Source organism: Aethalodelphis obliquidens, unplaced genomic scaffold (genome assembly GCF_003676395.1).
Source record: "Aethalodelphis obliquidens isolate GAN/ISIS:26980383/991018 unplaced genomic scaffold, ASM367639v1 scaffold55, whole genome shotgun sequence".
Lineage (NCBI taxonomy): Eukaryota > Metazoa > Chordata > Mammalia > Artiodactyla > Delphinidae > Aethalodelphis > Aethalodelphis obliquidens.
Genome location: NW_020837999.1, coordinates 2421145 through 2441133, shown reverse-complemented (window position 1 = coordinate 2441133; position 19989 = coordinate 2421145). Strand labels below are relative to the sequence as shown.

The window sequence follows — 19989 nt, the reverse complement described above, 5'->3', positions numbered from 1 at the left end:
CATTGATGCTGTAAAAAATTTATCATGAACTTAGTGGCTTAACCAAAAAAAAAAGATGGGCTTCCCTGGTGGGGCAGTGGTTGAGAGTCCACCTGCCAATGCAGGGGACACGGGTTCGTGCCCCGGTCCGGGAAGATCCCACATGCCGCGGAGCGGCTGGGCCCGTGAGCCATGGCCGTTGGGCTTGCGCGTCCGGAGCCTGTGCTCCGCAACAGGAGAGGCCACAACAGTGAGAGGCTCACGTGTAGCAAAAAAAAAAAAAGAAAAAGAAAAGAAATGAAACTCAAGACAATTTGGGTCTAAAAGTTGCCATTGAGGCCTTGGTATTAGTGAATGTGTTTACTCCCCAGGGAAAGGGATTGGTGAGGTCACAACTGCTGTCCCTCAGGGTCATTTGCATAAGAACTTCAGGTGCCTGAAATAGCAAAAGTCTGCTGGACTCAGATTTCTAACACTGAAAATGGAGTATTTATAAAAGAAAATTACTGACTGCTAAGGAGTAACACAAGGGAGTTTCTTTGTGGTATCCTGATTGTGGTGTTCGTTTCTCAGTCTACATGTGTATTAAAATATCATGGAACTACACACACACGCACACACACACACACACACACGCGTGTGCACATAAAGAGTACATGTAAAAACTAGTGAAATTGGGCTTCCCTGGTGGTGCAGTGGTTAAGAATCCTCCTGACAATGCAGGGGACACCGGTTTGAGCCCTGGTCTGGGAAGATCCCACATGCCGCGGAGCAACTAAGCCCGTGTGCCACAGCTACTGAGCCTGCACTCTACAGCCCGCGAGCCACAACTACTGAGCCCATGTGTCACAACTACTGAAGCCCGCGCATCTAGAGCCTGTGCTCCTCAACAAAAGAAGCCACTGAAATGAGAAGCCCGTGCACCGCAACGAAGAGTAGCCCCTGCTCGCCGCAACTAGAGAAAGCCCGCGCGCAGCAAAGAAGACCCAATGCAGCCAAAAATAAAATAAATAAATTTATTAAAAAAACACAAAAACTAGTGAAATCTAAGGTCTATTCCTGAGTTTATATTATACCAATGTAATTCCCTGGTTTTGACCTGTGCTGTGGTTATGTAAGGTATTTTCATTGGGAAAAGTTGGGTGAAAGGTATGTGGGAACTCTATGTACTACTTTTGAAATTTCTTGTACTTACATCTTAAGCTATTTCAAAATTAAAAGTTATTTAAGAAAGAGAGAGAGAGAAAGAGACAGGAAGGAAGGAAGGAGAAAGGAAACAATGGATCCCTTTCTTCTGGAGTCATCATGGATTGGAGGTAGGGGAAAGGTGGGGGACAGTAAGGTACCTCCTGAATTTGAACAAAGATCCCTCCTGAAAGGAAATTATGAAAAATTAACACAACAAACCCACCCTAAACTGGAATTTATATATGGGGAGACTAGATACATAAATAGATAGATAGATAGACAGATAATAGACGTAGATATAGATATAGATATAGATATTCTATATATATAGAAAGACTAGGTATAGTGTAAGGAAATTCTCATGTCTGCATGCGGGTGTCTAACTGCTTGTACTGTACCTTTATTTATCAAGAATGATGATAGAAGTAGATTAGCCTTCACTGTGTCTGAAAGCAAAGAGAACAAACATCAAGAACTGTCCACAGCAGAGGGCCTGGATTGACTGTTCCAGCATCCTTGGCAGGGGTACTTCTCAATGGAAACTGATGCATTAGACTGTCATAGTTTGGCGACAAGAGCTATTAAGACTATTCTCTAATTCCCTTCGCTATGATTCCATTCTCAGTTTTAATTGTGCTTTGGCTTTTCATGTAGCTTTTGTATAGCAAGATAATGAGCTGATTGGCCAATACAAGGGTTTTAGTTCACTTGACATTATTTCTTCTTCATGAATTAATAATTTAGCATTCTAGTTCACATATCAATATCTTGTGGGTTTTATAAGTATGAGTGAGCAACTAGAGCATGAGTTCTTAACCTAGAAGCCAGGGATGGGCTTCAAGGGATCCATTAAGCCCTAAGATTGTATGCAAAAGCAAGTGTATACTTGCAGCGTGCATTTATCAAGGAGAGGGGTCAATAGCTTTCGCTAGACTCTCTTAGAGAGTTTCCAGTCTGGATGCACTGGCAAAATAGAATTTTCATGTTTATGAAACTTATCTTCACAGAACACACTGGGAATATACTCCCGTGCTATAATTCTTTTTGACATCATTTTAACAACTTCATGGGATTCAATTGCTTGAATTCATCTTCTAAGATTTTAAAAGCTTCTTCACTAATAAACTCTGAAGGGTTTAATTTTTAGGTGAAATGTTGCCTTATTTCATTAATAGATATCCAAATGTGAGAAAGAACGGCAATCACCACTATCAACAGCTAACATTGACGAGACTCCAGCTCTGTACCAGGTAATATGCTAACTTTGCATATGAAATCTTAACTGTGGCCTTTATACAACAGTCCTGGGAAGTGGGTATTATGATTTGTGTTTAATAGCTGAGGAAACTGAGGTATAGAAGTTAAAGAACTTACCAAGATCACATTGCTGTCAATGTGGAGCCAAGTGGACAGCCACATCTGTCTAGCCTTTCCCCCAACCGCAAGACTCAATATCTTTATCCTTCAAGCTCTACTTGGAGGCACTTTCTCCTTGAAGCTTTATTCCCACCCAAAATTCTCTCTCCCCTCGTGGAAGTCCTCTGGGTCTTCAGCTGACTCTAAACCACCCCACTTAGCACCATTATTAACGACCTCAGGGTCAGCAAACTTTTTCTGTGAAAGGACCAGATAGTAACTATTTTAGGTTTTGTGGCCCCATATGGTCTCTGTCAGAACAACTCAACTCTGCTGCCCACTGTAGTGCAAAAGCAGGCACGGAGAAGACACACATAAGCAAGAGTGGCTGTGTCCCAATAAACTCTGATGGATGGGTATTGAAATTTTAATTTCATATAATTTTCATATGTCACAAAATGTTATTCTTATTTTAATTTTTTTCCCACCATTTAAAATTGTGAAAACCATTCCTAGCTCATGCCCTGTACAAAAACAGGAGGCAGGTGGATTTGATCAATGGGCCAAAGTTTGCCATTGCTGCTCAGACAGCATCTTATGTGTTTCTACTTTCTACAACTAGATAGAAAACCACTGAGCCTATAATTATACCTTAACCTTTTCTTATTCTCTACAGTATCTATATGCAGGGCTAGACCCATAAGTAAGGGCTCAAAAGATACTTGATTAATAACATTGATGCTTCTCACCCTCAGAGCCATAACCAGGAAGAAATAACAAGTCCATCTCAAAATAGGCGGCATCTTTATTATCTTCACCCTTTTCCCTCCCTAACGAAATTCTGGCTCTCTAAAATATCACAGTGAGTTTTTGGTTCTGAGGGCTGATAAGAAATACCCACGTGCTTGGCTAGCTTGAAGGTCAGATGGCATCCGGGCCTCGAGCCAATGAATACAGCTGGTGAAAATTCAAGCTGTCACACACTTGTTGCTAGCCCTGGTTTTCTAGTTCCTTCATCGTGAATTATTAGATTATTTATAATAATGAATTGCTGCATGAGCAATCAGTTTTAAAACCATAATCCTTAACCCAGAAAGATGTCATGACTTCATGAGCTAAACTTAGGACCATGAGAACCACAGTCTAGGTCTGGCTGCCATGCATCTTCTCTGGGCCTTCCTTTCCTCATCTGTAAAGAGAGGGTAACAGCCCTGCCTCCTATGTGACGCTGGGCTGATTGGGGGACTACCCTGCAGATATAGAAGTAATGGTCTGTAAGCTTCTCCATTTGCTTTGGTTCAATCATACTAAGCCGTGCTGGTGTATGATCTCATACGACAGAGAAATGTGCTGTGCTGTTATGTGTAAGAATAAAACGGGTTTGTTTTTTTAATTTGCTTTAAGGTCATATCAACAAGCTACAAAATCAAGCTGATATTTACTACTAAGTACACGTTTAAAAATTATATAACATATGCCAATGAGCTTTTTTGGTTTTACCATTTCAGTGTGAAATCGCTGAAACCAGAAACTGCAATTACAGCAATCTTTTTGGTCCGATGTCATCCTGCTGAATAGCATGTGAAAGCAGGTTCATATTATTCTTTGCTAAAGATGGCCCGTGACACGGTTGTCAGGATAGAATCTTGCAGACACTGCTAGGCACCATGTAAAAGTCTAGGTGTTCGAGGAGCCAGCTGTTCTGCAGGGCTTGGTTGTTATTCTGATTTCTTTCTAAAAGGTTCATTTTTTTAAGACAGTTTTTCACTAGAGTTAGTTTTCACCCACTTTACAGATGCCTTAAAATAATCTGGTGTTGAAAACTCTTCCACAGCTGCCAGCTGGCCTATGAGGTGAGGAGGCTGCTCCCTCAAGGGTGAAACAGCACTTGGTGCAAACAAATGTTTAAAACCGGTGAAGACAGCAGACAGAGGAAAGCTTTAGCACTTACGTATTCACTGTAGCAAGGAGAGGTTTTTCCAGTCAGAAACCTCTCAGCATTCTGTAGGAGATTGATGATTTACTGCTCCTAAGAGGACAGCAGTCTCATAATGGTATACAGTAAGAGGTGGAACAGAAATCGACTCACAAAAGATGTTCTTTCAAACCTCAAACTGCAATTACCATGGAGGAGAGGAGGAGTTCAGCTTTGCAACTGGTGCCTCAATAATACATTGTAGGAAGCAGCTGCTTTCTGCTCCCCAGTGCTGCCTCATTCCATAGATAGGGCAGGTGACGCCTGAGTACACAGAATTTGTGACATTTGCTGGGTGCTTATGGTGCGTGGATGAAGAGTGCTTATAGGAATGTTAGCTGTTACTAATTATTATTATAATACTACTGTGGCAGGAAGGTCTAAGCAGCTGTTTTGACGTGAGAAGCTTCCAAGCATCAGTGGTTAACACAATTTTGGTTGGCTCTTACAATCAGCTGTGGTCATTATGGTACCTCCCCAGCATAACCCCAAGGAGTAGTTTGCATATTTCTATGTGGGTTGGTCACTGAATCATTAATCAAGAATTTAACCACTGGTGTGGTAGATCTTGTTGCTGTTCCCAACATGGTTCATCTCTCCCTCCACCTTCACCGATGGTCTCAGGATAGAAAAGAAAAGATTTTCCCTCAAATTTGCATTCACACTACCTGAAATTGAAAAGCCCAGGACATGTTTTCACTGAATAAAGAAAGCCTTTAGTTAGCCTAGGAGTAAAAATGGAAAGGAGAGGAAGAAACACATTTAGGGGAAGTGTCAGGTTAATTTATTTTAGCGATTCCCAAGCTCCCACTATATCCATTGGAGATATAAAGATACAAAGCCGTCCAGGAGACTCAGGCTGGGAGGGATGGACAGACAAACTGACAAGCTCCGTAAAGAGCCACATGTGCAGTGATACAGGTACTAAGAACAATAGAGGCACAAGAGAAAAGGAATTTTTGGTCTGGAGCAGAGCAAGTAGGTCAGAAAAGTCAAAGAAAGGGATATGAGCTAAATCTTGAAAAATGGACGCAGTGGATCCTCCAAGCTCATAAACTGCCCACCTTCCAGGGAAGAGAAGCAGTAGGAGCAAGAGTGTAGAGGTGAGAAACAGACCAGCCTGCACTGCGATCAAAAAGAAAATAGAGTTCTCAGAAATGCCTAAATCCTGTGGCTATATGCTAAACAGGACCACCAGTCTCCTGCCCCAATCCTGTCCAGGACCTCTTCATGCAGCACCTCAGTGGAGCCTTCTGGCTCCCTTGAATTGCTGTAGCAGCTGACTCTTAGCGCCATTTATCTTGCACTCCCACCCCATCATTTCAGTGTACCCCTCGCACCCCTTGGCGAGCAACTTGAGGGCAGGGACTCAGTAAGGGAATGTCGTGCTTTAAGCTTCATTATTATTCCATTTGAATTGACCCGCTCAGTTTGATTCACTGTGGTCTGTGTACATAGAGGCTCATAGTAGGCTTTTTTTCTGTTGTTATATTTTTTAGTTTGAAATTTAAAGTTTATAGAAAAGTTGTAAAAGTAGTACTTGAAGCTCCCCTATACCTTTCACTCAATTTACCGATTGTCACCATTTTATCACATCTGCCTTATTCTTCATACACACATACATTAAAGTTTTTTCCTGAAACATTTGAGAAAAAGCTTCAGACATGATGCCCCTTACTCCTTGATCCTTCAACATGTATTTTGTATTTCCTATAAACAAGAACATTTTCCTACACAGTATAACCATCAAGATCAGAAAATTAACACTGATCCAACATCCATATAATTCACAGATCCCATTCAAATTTCACCTGTTGTGACATAGAAAACAAACTTATGGCTGCTAAAGGGGAAAGTGGGGGAAGGGTAAGTTAGGAGTTTGGGATTAACGTATACATACTACTATATATAAAATAGGTAACCAACAAGAACCTACTGTATAGCACGGGGAACTACTAGACTCAATATTTTGTAATACATGTAACCTATAAGGGAAAAGAATCTGAAAAAGACTATACATATATATATTATATATAAAAAACTGAACCACTTTGCTGTATACCTAAACTAACACAACCCTGTAAATCAACTATACTTCAATAAAAACAAAAACAAATTTTACTTGTTGACCCAGTAATAGGTCCAGGTCCTTTATAGTTATCATTTCTCTTTAGTCTCCTTTATTTTGGAAAAATTCCTCATTTTTTTCTTCTTTTTCATGACCTTGACATTTCTTGAAGCACGTAGTTACTTTACAGAATGTCCTGCAATTTGGGTTTGTCTGATGTTTCCTCGTGATTTATGCATTTGCAATAAGAATCCCTCAGAAGTAATTCCTTGCTCTTCTCGTTGCGCCATATCAGGAGACACATGATGTCAATTTGTCCTGTTACTAATTTTCTTGTTGCATTTGGTGAAGATGGTGTCTTACAGGATTCTCTGCTGAGTCATTCCCAACTGTTTTGTGAAGAAATGCCTTTAGATTTCTATGGTAAGATAGGGCTTTCTTTCTCCTCCATTTTTTCGTTTAATTTTTATCATTGTAGACTCATGGATTCCTATTTTATTCAAATGGATAAAGTCAGTAACTGTCATTACTATGATACTCAAATCACCCCAGACTTGGTCAGTGGGAGCTCACTGAAAGCAGCTCTTTTGTCTTTTTGATATGTCCCCATCATTCTCTAAGCATTGCCTTAGTTTGTGGTACAAGATGGTCCTGTCTCACCTTTTATTTCTCCTACCCCAGCCCTAGAGTCAACCATTTCTCTAAGGAACCCTGGTTCCATTAAATGGAGAATAACATTCAGAAGCCCAGTTCTGCAAGAGAGGTTTGCTTATTGCTACCGGGATATCTTTGCTTCTAGCCCTCTCAGCAGACAGAACTAGGAAATATAAGCATATATCTATCTACATATGTGTATGTGTATGTACATGTATGATATCTATGAATACACACACACAAACATCTACACACATTTATACCTATTTCTATATCCATGTCTGCATAAAGCTATGAGTTCACATTGATTTCTCCACTCCCAGTCTAACACCACAGGATTTATTCTAGCCTTTCCCTTTTCCATATCTGTAATTCCCTTCTGACAGCAAGAAATCCTCAATGCATTTACTTATTTGCACAGTCCTCCCTGTAGGTCACCAGTCTCCCAGCTGTACTAGCCAAAAGTTTGTCCCCTGACTGTGGCCCCCAAAACAGGCAAACCCCCTCCCCTGCCATGGGGGCACTTTTCATCGACAATGATTTGCATGGTCAGAATTAACCCTCTTTGAGTGAATTCTGACCACTTCTGCCACGGCCTAGACTGAGACTCAATGGAAAAGAATCACAAGGTTTACTTTTCCTGGTGTTGCTTAGCAGAGCGAATGTTATTTTCTTCTTCGCCATGGCAGTGACCACTTTCAGTGTGGAATTTTTTTTCCTGTTTGCTCCTCTCTCCTTCTCTCATTACTCATGGGACAGTAAAAGGATTAACCAAGTCCATTCAAAGATGTGTAGCACTCCAACCTTCTCCCAGGAAGATTGCATTATAAATATGATATAGCTGTAAAAACTAGAGCTGGAGACCAGAGATCAGCGGATCCCTCCCCACAGCTGCCAGATGGTCGGCTCTTCTAGTACATTCTCAGAGACACAACGTCACATCCTAGATACATATCTTTAAGTCATCTTCACCTCCTCCCGCCTCTCCTCCCCCCAATGCCATGATAAATTGTAACCTTGGAGGCGGTGAGTTCCCTCCCGCTGCAGCTGCCACGTCAGTTTCTCCTTGATCCGTTTACTGTGGGTAGGGACTTATCCCGACAATGTCCTTACTGTTCTGCAAGGCAGGCGAAATCCTTTTTCACAATCTATTATAAATTATCCCAATGCATGAAGTGTTGTTTCCTTACAGAATTTTCAAAACCAGATAGTTATGTCGCATCACGTTTACCAAGTGAAGTTAAAAATGCCATTTCTAAAATTACTCTCAACGCTCTCACAGTTCATATTGTTAGGGAAAATGGATAATAATGGGACCCACAGTCTTTCAGTCCAGAACTGACTCTGTTTTAGACGAGCAAGGAGAGCTGCCTGGCAACACAATGCACCCCTGTGCGTAAACTTTGTTTACAGCCAAGGCTGGAGTAAAGGAACAGATGGTAAGAAAATCGGATTTAAGGAAGGGACAGATGCGCCTGTGTCGGGGAGCTCGGTAAATCTCTTGGCTTTTGGTTTGCATGCAAGGATGAAGTCCAGCTACCCACGGTAGTCACGCCACAGCTCGCTGTTGCCTTTGACTGTTTGCATCTTGTCTCCGAGGATGGTTAATACAGCCCATTACAAGCGTTTATCTCATCCCTCCCACGGGGAATGTGCTTCCCAGGGATTTGCATGTTCCCTATCCTTTTATGGAAAGTAGTTTCTTCATCATCTGTGTGATCGTGTATCTAAAATTTCAAGAATATTTAAGCTGTTAACCCTGCTTGTCTATAGAGGATGGGATTGTATTTCTGTGATCTTAGAAATATTTCCAATGAGCACGTATAACAAGGAAAAATAAGCATAAACATTTATGCTTAACACATTAATAAGCACCCTCCACCCTTTGTGCTCCATCGTCTCTCTTTGGTGCCTGTGAAGGCAAAGCAATTTTAAGATGCTAGCCTCCACGACATATAAAATAGCTATTATAAATGTTATATTAAAGCTGCCCAGGCCTACTTTTTCCTCCCTCCTAAAGGAAAGTGTAAGTTATACTCGAGTTAAGATTTACATTTGCTCCTTCAGGGAGGTAACGGGGAAGAACACACACATTCTGTCCCAGTGATGTATGGCTGGATTTAAATACATTTATGTTATTTAACATAATTCTATCTCAGTGGTGTATGGTTGGATTCAACAGCCCCAGTTGTTCAATGCCGGGATCAAGTTATAAACATTTTTATTCCAAAATGACCCCCTCTATGTTTATAGCAATTCTAGACATGCACCATAACGAGGAATCCCACCCATTCCTGCATGTTGGCAATTGTCACTCCTCGGCAACATTAAGTTCTGTAAAGTCACTCTTGCAGATTCATCCTGAGAGGAAGGTGGAACTACTTAAGGAAAAATGCTATATATTAAAGAAAGAGTTCCTCACAAAATAGTTACAAGGTAAAAGTCAAAGTATCCTACAGGATTGACTGCAAAGCACCCCAGCAAGTGGCTTAAGTGACACCTTCACAACTGGTTTGACTCAACTCTTGCCTCTTGGTATGTGCAAGCCAGCTGCAGCTCTTTGGATATGAGCATGATTCTGTTGGATGGCACACGGGTTCCCTCTTCACCTAAATTCTCCAGACGTGCCTCACCAACCCGCCCAGCCCCAAGCGCACATAGGGCTGCCCTCTGGAGCTTCCAGTCAACTCTGAGGTCCAATGTGACCCCCTTCCCCAATCTCTGGAAAGGCAACATTGGGATCAGAGGCCTGTGGCTTGCTGATACCCCCCAGTCTCTCACAGTGCGTGGGTTCTGGACTGTGTTGCTATGGCTTCCTCACCCAGTGGGACGTGGAGGGGGCCCCGAGCCTGATAAACTGAAGGCCTGGCTGAGGCTGCCTTAGAGAATTTACCACTTCTACTTTAAGTGAGCCACGTTCTTTCACTCTAACGGCATCTGCCTGTGTCACTGCCTCTGATTCTCTGGCTCCAAGGCACTACAGGAACCAAGCCAAGGAAAAAGCCACCACCAAGAAATCTGGGAAAGAATCCATTATGGATACCTATGCACCACCTCCAGCCAGGAGGCAATTTGTTACACCTCCTGTTTGGCACCCTTTTCTGTGCCTGATGCAAATATACCCTTCCCTCCGTTCTGTGGGACTCAAACTTTTGTTTGCATGGGATGGACCTTGAGGACATTGGATGGACCTTGAGGGCATTATGCTGAGTGAAATAAGTCTGGCAAAGACAAAATATCCTATGATCTCAGTTATGTGTGAAATCTAAACAAATAAAACAAAACCTGCGCTTATAAATACAGAAAACAGATTGGTGTTTGGGAGGTAGAGGAGTAGGTGAACTGGGTGAAGGGCATAAAAAGGTACAAACTTCCCTCGTCTCAGTCATTTAGGTTTAATGGGTCCAGGGTGGAGCCCTGGAACAGCAGGCTCCACATGTAAAGCTGATGACCAAGGCTTTTTCGAAAAAGGCCCTAAATAGTAATTTGTCTTTTTCTCTCTTCACTTTATACAATCCCTCTTCCCACTCACTTTAATGATCCTAGAGCTTCAATTATGACCTATATACTAATGCCTTCCAAGTCTGTATATCTGTAGCCCCAACCTTTCACTTGAATGCTAGGTTTAAATTTCCATCAGCCAGCAGATATTTCTCCCTTGATGTGCTCTAGATATTTTAAAAATACTTTCAAAATATAATAATGAAAAGTTATTTCCTCCCAAGACATTTGAAATTAAAGGCCACTCTTTGAGGCCCACTTAGGTAACAAAAGGATAGCTTGACCAAAAGGTGGAATCCACTCAGGGTAAAGAAAAATTTGTTTAAATTTAAAAATATATGTATATACATATATATATTTATTTAGCTGCACCGGGTCTTACGTGCGGCACGTAGGATCTTTATTTCCCTGACCAGGGACAGAACTTGGGCCCTCTGCATTGGGAGCGTGGAGTCTTAACCTCTGGACCACCAGGGAAGTCCCTTGTTTACATTTCTTATAAAGCTAAAAAAATTTTTTTTGTTGCTAATGGCTGAACAGCCTATAACACCAAGACAAGAAAGCAGTTTGCTTCCACAATGTATACATTTGGGGCTAGCATCATCACTTCTGCTGAAGATATGAACAGATGTTCAAATATTTCATCATCACTTAGTGAATGTTTGCCTTGTTTCCCCAAGACAAAGATGGCTCTGTGGGTATTTGATAACTGTGGGTACTGACTACCTGTTGATTTTATTCTCTACTGCTTCTCAAAGGATAGTGGTGAAAATTCCACCTTGAGAATCTGAGTTATTACATTCGCCTGAGGATTCAAATCTGTAGTGGTAATTAGGCTCCTTCTGTTGCAAGGAGCAGAAACCTGCTCAGTTCAAAGTTTATCGTAAGGCTGCAGTGCCACTGAGGAAAACAGGAACAGTGGCCCCCAAGGGGAACTGGACATCTTCAGAGAATCATGACAGCACCATTAATAAAGGATCTCACAGACCAACAGCTTCTGTGGGCAGACACAGCTCTGAGCTCTGCCTCTGCTCACTCGCTTAGTCTTCACAACAGCCTTATGAGAGGCACTGTCATTGTCCCTGCTTCACATGGGGGAAACTGAGGCATAGAATGGCGAAGGAAGGCAGCCCAGCTGCTCTGGCTCCAGGGCCATGTCCTTTCCCACTGTGCAATGCAGCCGCTCTCCTGGTTGTCCTCCCCCATTGGAACTTCGCAGTTGTGGTGGCTCAGTGGCTCCCTTGTTGGTGTCTTCTGCTCTTCCCGCTGCCAACTGACTCCGTGTTCTCTCCCTTAAGATTTTTATTCACTCCCGCAACATGTGTACTTTGAGTGCAGTCGCTGATGGTGGTGGGCAGAGCATATTTAGCAGGTGCAGCACAGCCTTGGTGGCTTGGTGGGGTTTATGGAAGCTGTGGCATCATTGGAGCTGATAGAAATGTAGACACATCACCACCGTATGACAAAGCAGGAGAGAAAACAGCAAGCCAGAGGACAGAAAAGTAACACAATCAAATACCCTCTAATAGCTGTGAGTTCAGAAGGCAGGAGGGCCATCCCCTGGCGGCTCCTAGAACTAGTTGGTGAGAATTTTTTTAAAAATAAACTTATTTATTTTTATTTATTTAGTGTTTTGGCTGTGTTGGATCTTCGTTGCTGTGCGCGGGCTTTCTCTAGTTGCAGCAAGTGGGGGCTACTCGTCATTGCAGTGCACGGGCTTCTCACTGTGGTGGCTTCTCTTGTTGCAGAGCACGGGCTCTAGGAGCACACGGGCTTCAGTAGATGCGGCACATGTGCTCAGTAGTTGTGGCTCGTGGGCTCTAGAGCGCAGGTTCAGTAGTTGTGGTGCATGGGCTTAGTTGCTCCGTGGCATGTGGGATCTTCCCGGACCAGGGATCGAATCCATGTCCCCTGCAATGGCAGGTGGATTCTTAACCACTGCGCCACCAGGGAAGCCCAGTTGGTGAGAAATTTGAAGGGAATGAAAATACTGTAGGCAGAGGAGAATGAGAGAACCAGAGAAATGTTGTTTTGCCTATTATCTTTTTCTCTTTTTCCTCTCCAGGCTGGTATGGACAGGGGAAACATGGATTATGTAATTTGTAGCTCCCACAAAATAGAGCCCTATAGCCTGTCCTCCTCCAAATGTAGATGCTCTTTGTGTGTTGATTTAATTTAAGCTAATTTCCCTTTCCCTATCACATCAAGGCCAAGGCCCAAAACAGTACCACCTCCTCCAGAAAGCACTTCCCCTGCGACCCTACAGATTTACTGAGACCTACTGTGTGTCAAGCACTGTTCTAGGCACTGAGGACATAGCAATTGATAAAAGATGCAAGGCCCTGCTGGATTGATACATACACCACAGGTGGGAAGGGGCCTTGGAGAGCATCTGTTTAGTCCACTCCTTACCCAAGACAGGAATCGTCTCCACCCCAGGCCTGCCCACCAGTCAGCCAGCCTCTACTTCTTCACACATCTCCAGGGATGGGCTGTGCTATCAGCAGTCAACTCTGAAGCTTAGGAAGCTCTTGCCAAAATGGTGTAAAAATCTGTTTTCCTGCTATGTCTATTTATTGACCTTGGTTTCACTCTCTGGAGCTAGACAAAATAAATTTCCTTTCATCTGACATCCCCTCAAATATGGGACAATCTACAAACTCTCATCCTCACACTTGCTCACTCATCTCTGTGCCGTCCTTTCATTTTCCCACCAAGCTCAGGTCACACCTCCTTCCCTTACCTTTCCCCCATCCTTGCCTTACCCTCTCTCAGCCAGAATCTGTTGCATTTGTACTTCTTTTACTTAGACTTTATTTCTCCTTCACGCTGTTTCTCCCTTCTTTCCTCCCATTACAATCTCAGCACCCAACTCTAAGCCTATACTGTTTCAATCTCTGTATGTGCTAGTTCATTGCCATCCTGGACAAATTGGAATTGGACAGATTGTGGTAAGTGATGGTGGCAAGTCGGCTCTTTCTTTGGGGCTTTGTTTTGTCTTTGGCTGGGTCTATTATCTCTTTAAATTTAAGTTATTACCATGCAGAATTATTTAAGAAACTGGATCAGGGAGTCTATATATGATAATTATTTGATCATTAAAATAAAATGTAATAAAACATAACTACCAGAAAGCCTTTGTACAGATAAAAAGTAAGAATGAGTAAATGAATGAATGGATGGATGTTTCCTTGTCTATAAGTCTTAGAATCAGTGTTGTCCATTTTTAGTTTATTCCTACTCATGCCAAACAGATAAATAAAGTGGATGATTTTTCAAATCAGAATAGCTAAGTTTAAGTCATTACAATTGCTAGTTTATTTATATTAAATAAATATATCATCTCATCACACTGTGCAGCATAATTAGCAAGTATTATGTTGTTGAATCCATGACCCAGTTTCCTGAAGACATCTGTCTTCTAAAAGGATTTTTTTCAAACTGAGATTAAAAGGCACTACTCAACTAGGGTTGCCAGATAAAATACAGGACACTTGGCTAAATGTGAATTTCAGATAAACAGCAAATATTTTTTAGTATAAGTCTGTCTCAGATATTACATGAGACAGACTTACACTAAAACTTATTTGCTGTTTACCTGAAATTCAGATTTATTTTAGCATCTTATATTTTTCTTTCTCTTTTCTTTCTTTTTTTTTTTTGCTAAATCTGACAACTTTATACCCAAGATGTACACCTTAGAAGTTTATCCCAATTCCCACCCTTCCACCACTAACCTTCCTCTTCTCCACCCTCTAGCCCAATTATATTTCTCTTTCTTTGTATCTTTTCAGATGAAAGATTCAGATTACAGTTCCCTCTAGTGTAATGGCCTCACTCATTTCTACTTCAAATAGTTGGGGTTTTTTTCCCCTTTGACAATATACAACAGGTGTGCAGCCTTGGTTGATTTCCATTGTGGGATTTAAAAAAAAGTGTATAGGATAAACTGCTGGGAAAATTGACTTAAACAACTTAACTAATGACTAAGAGTTTAACAGTTGCAAACAGGTGAAACCAGTCTCATTGTGCAAATGATGCAAACTCCAGGAGATCCCTGACAGTAAAACACAATTCCCGTTCAACAGAAATAAGTTTACTAGATGTTATCACCTATGATCTAAAAGCCTTGTACTTCAATAGGTATCTTTTTTTTCACCCAAGAACTGGATTCATTTCCGTTTTTTGTTTTTGTTTTTTTAATACTTCTCTGACTCCATTTCACTTTCATCCCATAAGCTCTTGAGACCATCTGCAAAGGTTGGCAGAGAATACTCCATGGACTGACTTTTCTGAGGGCTCTGGGCCATCCCCTACCTCAAAAGCCTTTCTCTTTACTAGCCTAGGGAGTGTAAACACAACCCATTCCCACCTCCTCTCAGCCAGCAACATGGAGTCATTCATGCTCTTGTGCTGGCATTATGATTGATTTGTTTCATTATTGTTTATGGAGCTGAGTAGGCAAATGTGTAGAATCATAAATACAGTGGGAAAAGATGCATTATTCTTGTTGAGAGTAGGCTACATCAATGTCCATGGCATGAGGCTTTAAATTGTTAGGTAATGATTGTCAACATATCAGACAATGCAAACTGGTTCAATGTACAGTTACATGCTTTACCTCTCTGGAAATGATAAACTGTCCTGTAAGCTGTTGCCTATGTTTAACAAAATTGTTACTCAGAGTAGTCTATGAGACTCTAATAAATTAACTTAACATGGATGATGAGATATTAAAAATAAACAGCTTAGTAGAACGAATTTTAAGATGATTATGAGCTTCAAAGAATAAACTTGAGATCCCATGAACCTTGGATTCTCCAACCTTTATATACGTAAAGCAATCTACAGATTCAATGCAATCTCTATCAAATTACCAATGGCATTTTTCACAGAACTAGAACAAAATATTTTATAATTTGTATGGAATCAAAAAAGACCCCAAATGGCCAAAGCAATCTTGAGAAAGAAAGACGGAGCTGGAGGAATCAGGCTCCCTGACCTCAGACTATACTACAAAGCTTCAATAATCAAGACAGCATGGTACTGGCACAAGAACAGAAATATAGATCAATAGAACAGGATAGAAAGCCCACAGTTAAACCCATGCACATATCATAACCTAATCTATGAGAAAGGAGGCAAGAATATACAATGGAGAAAAGACAGCCTCTTCAATAAGTGGTGCTGGGAAAACTGGACAGCTGCATGTAAAAGAATGAAATTAGAACACTCCCTGACACCATACACAAAAATAAACTCAAAATGGATTAAAGACCTGAATGTAAGGCCAGATACTATAAAACTCTTAGAGGAAAACATAGGCAGAACACTCTTTGACATAAATCGCAGCAAGATCTTTTGTGACCCACCTCCTAGAGTAATGAAAATAAAAACAAAAATAAACAAATTGGACCTAATGCAATTTAAAAGCTTTTGCACAGCAAAGGAAACCATGAGCAACATGAAAAGACAACCCTTAGAATGGGAGAAAATATTTGCAAATGAAACAACTGACAAAGGATTAATCTCCAAAATATACAAGCAGCTCATGCAGCTCAATATCAAAAAAACAAACAACCCAATCCAAAAATGGGCAGAAGACCTAAATAGACCTTTCTCCAAAGAAGACATACAGATGGCCAAGAGGCACGTGAAAAGATGCTCAACATTAATAATTATTAGAGAAATGCAAGTCAAAACTACAATGAGGTATCACCTCACACTGGTCAGAATGGCCATCATCAAAAAATCTACAAACAATATGGACTTCCTTGGTGGTACAGTGGTTAAGAATCTGCCTGCCAGTGCAGGGGACATGGGTTCAATCCCTGGTCCAGGAAGATCTCACACGCCACAGAGCAACTAAGCCCGTGCGCCACAACTACTGAGCCTACGTGCCACAACTACTGAAGCCCACGTGCCTAGAGCCCATGTTCTGTAACAAGAGAAGCCACTGCAATAAGAAGCCCCACACACTGCAACAAAGAGTAGCCCCCACTCGCCGCAACTAGAGAAAGCCCATGTGCAGCAGCAAAGACCCAACACAGCCAAATAAATAAGTAAGTAAATAAAATTATTTTTTAAAATCTACAGACAATAAATGCTAGAGAGAGTGTGGAGAAAAGGGAACCATCATGCACTGTTGGTAGGAGTGTAAATTGTTACAGCCACTATGGAAAACATTATGGAGGTCCCTTAAAAAACTAAAAATAGAACTACGATATGACCCTGCAATCCCACTACTGGGCATATACCCAGAGAAAACCATAATTCAAAAAGACACATGCACCCCAATGTCCATAGCAGCATGATTTACAATAGCCAGGACATGGAAGCAACCTAAATGTCCATCAACAGAGGAATGGATAAAGAAGATGTGGTACATTTATACAGTGGAATATTACTCAGCCCTAAAAAAATTGGGTCATTTGTAGAAATGTGGATGGACCTACAGAGTGTCATACAGAGTGAAGTAAGTTAGAGAAAAACAAATATTGTATATTAACACATATACGTGGAATCTAGAAAAATGGTATATATGATTCTATTTGCAAAGCAGAAATAGAGACACAGATGTAGAGAACAAATGTGTGGATACCAAGAGGGAAGGGGGTGTGGGAAGAATTGGGAGATTGGGATTGACACATATACACTATTGATAGTATGTATAAAATAAATAACTAATGAGAACATAGTATATAGCACAGGGAACTCTACTTAATGCACTGTGTTGACCTGAATGGGAAGAAAGTCCAAAAAGGAGGGGATATATGTATACGCATGGCTGATCCATTTTGATGTACAGTAGAAACTAACACAACATTGTGAAGCAACTATACTCCAATAAAAATTAATTTAAAAAATGTTCCAGAGTGTTTTCCAAATACCAACTACTCTTGTGTCCTATTCCCAGATATTCTGTTTCAGCAGGCATGTAACATTGTAGTTAAGAGCATGGATTAGGAGCCAGACAAATCTGCCACTTTATCACAGAATTCTCCATTTATGTCTCAAGTTTCCTCATCTGTAAAATGGGGACAATGTTGCCAATTGCATGGAGTGTTGTGAGGATTAAGAGTTACTGTCTGTAAAATAGCCAGGACATGGAAGCAATCTAAGTGTCCATTGACAGATGAATGGATAAAGATGTGGCAAGTATATACAATGGAGTATTACTCAGCCATAAAAAGAAACGAAACTTGAGTTATTTGTAGTGAGGTGGATGGACCTAAAGTCTGTCCTACAGAGTGAAGTAATTCAGAAAGAGAAAAACAAATACCGTATGCTAACACATATGTATGGAATCTAAAAAAAAAAAAAAGTTCTGATGAACCTAGAGGCAGGACAGGAATAAAGACACAGACATAGAGAATGGACTTGAGGACACGGGGAGGGGGAAGGGTAAGCTGGGATGAAGTGAGAGAATGGCATGGACATACATACACTATGAAATGTAAAATAGATAGCTAGTGGGAAGCAACCACATAGCACAGGGAGATCAGCTCAGTGCTTTATGACCACCTAGAGGGGTGGGATAGGGAGGATGGGAGGGAGATGCAAGAGGGAGGGGATATGGGGATATATGTATATGTATGGCTGATTCACTTTGTTATAAAGCAGAAACACACACCATTGTAAAGCAATTATACTCCAATAAAGATGTTAAAAAAAAAAGTTACTGTCTGTAAAGCACTGAGTAGATCACCCATATATGTTAGCAATTAAAAAAAAAAAAAAAAGCCAACACTCCAGGGGATGCTGGCAGTCAGCACACATTCTACTGATCGCTGCAGTGCGGCCTCAGGCTAACTGACTCAGTGTGGGCTGTGCGTAAATTAGTTAATCTCTCTGTGCATCAGTTTACTGCCAGTAAAATAAGCCTGAGAATTCTTAACTAACTCACAGATCCAGTCCTTGAGAAAGGAAGTAGCTATATTTCCCCCAATAGCTTGGCAGTGTTTACTCAGCACTGTGAGAAAGTTTGGAACAGTAAGAAATACGTAGTAAACAAGGACCATGCCAAGACTGTAGGCACCAATAAATTGCTTTAGATCTTTACCTTCACTCCTGTGGAGAGCGATCACAAAAAGTCTGCCGTCTTGGTTGTCAAGACAGGTCTGGCACACGTGAAACTACAAGCCCGCCACGCAATGCCGTGGACGTGTTTGGAAATGTGGGAAACTTTAGTGGCCACAAGTTGAGTCTCCCTTCTGTCTCCTTCTCCGTGACCTCTAAATGCTGGCGGGCCCTAGGGCTCTGGCGTCTTCTCAATCTACACTTTTCCTTGGTGTTGTTGTCTAGACCCTTGGTTTTTTGTAACTCTAGCCTGACCTCTCATTGGGTTTCAGACTTGATATATCCAACTCTCTACCCAACATCTACACTTAGATGCTTAAAGGGATCTCAAACTTAATACGTCTAAAAATGAACTCTTGTTTCCAAATCCAACATCTCTCCTGCTCACACAAATCTATTTCCTTCCTCCCCCTAGGCTTTCCCTACCAGGTACTCAGACTTAACATTAAGAAGTCACCCATAATTCTTCTCTCCCTTAAAGCCCTACAGTTTCTTCACCTCTGTATCCTCTGCATCCTCATCTCCTGCTACACTCTGCCTCACATTAGCCTTCTTGCTGTTCTAGAACATTCCTCATCTTTCTAGAACATTTCTATCTTCAGGACTTCACTTCCTATTCCCTTTACCTGGAGCACCCTTCTCTTGGGTTGGCTCATGGCTGATTTCTTCTCATAATTCAAGTCTCTGCTCAAATATCAAATGTCTCCTCCTCAAAGAGGCCTTCCCTGACCACTGAATGAAAAACAGCCTCCACTGCCATGGTCATATTCTAGCCCTTATCCTGCCTCTTTATTTTTTGCTCATAGAACTTGTTTCGATGTAAAGCTACACTACTCACTTGTTTTACTTGCTTAAGGTCTGTCTTCCACACTAGAAGAAGTGTAAAAAAGCTCCAAGAGGGTAAAGACTTTGTCTTATGGTACCCTGAGCTCTAGAATGGTGATAACTCATCGTGGGTTCTTAGTAAATCCTTATTATAAGAATGAATGAATGAATGATGAATGGATATCAGTTATTAATAATAAAGGAGTTTTGGGAACGGGAAGAATAATGAGCATTAGAGCACTAAAAGAAATAGATTCTATTTGGGCTTTCAAGGGCTAGAAGGATTTGGATAGGTGAAAAAAAGAAGAAAGGGCTTAGCAGGTGGGGAAGAGTACAAGCAAAGCCCAGATATGACAACAGTATT

The 19989-nt window shown here is 41.3% G+C and overlaps 1 long non-coding RNA gene across 1 annotated transcript in view; it reads left to right on the top strand.

Moving 5' to 3' along the window:
• Positions 1-19989, top strand: part of LOC113609161 (uncharacterized) — a 133533-nt gene that overhangs the window by 86821 nt on the left and 26723 nt on the right. Inside the window, exon 4 of the long non-coding RNA XR_003428524.1 lies at positions 2343-2417. This is a non-coding gene — a long non-coding RNA (uncharacterized LOC113609161). The remainder of the gene's footprint in view (positions 1-2342; positions 2418-19989) is intronic.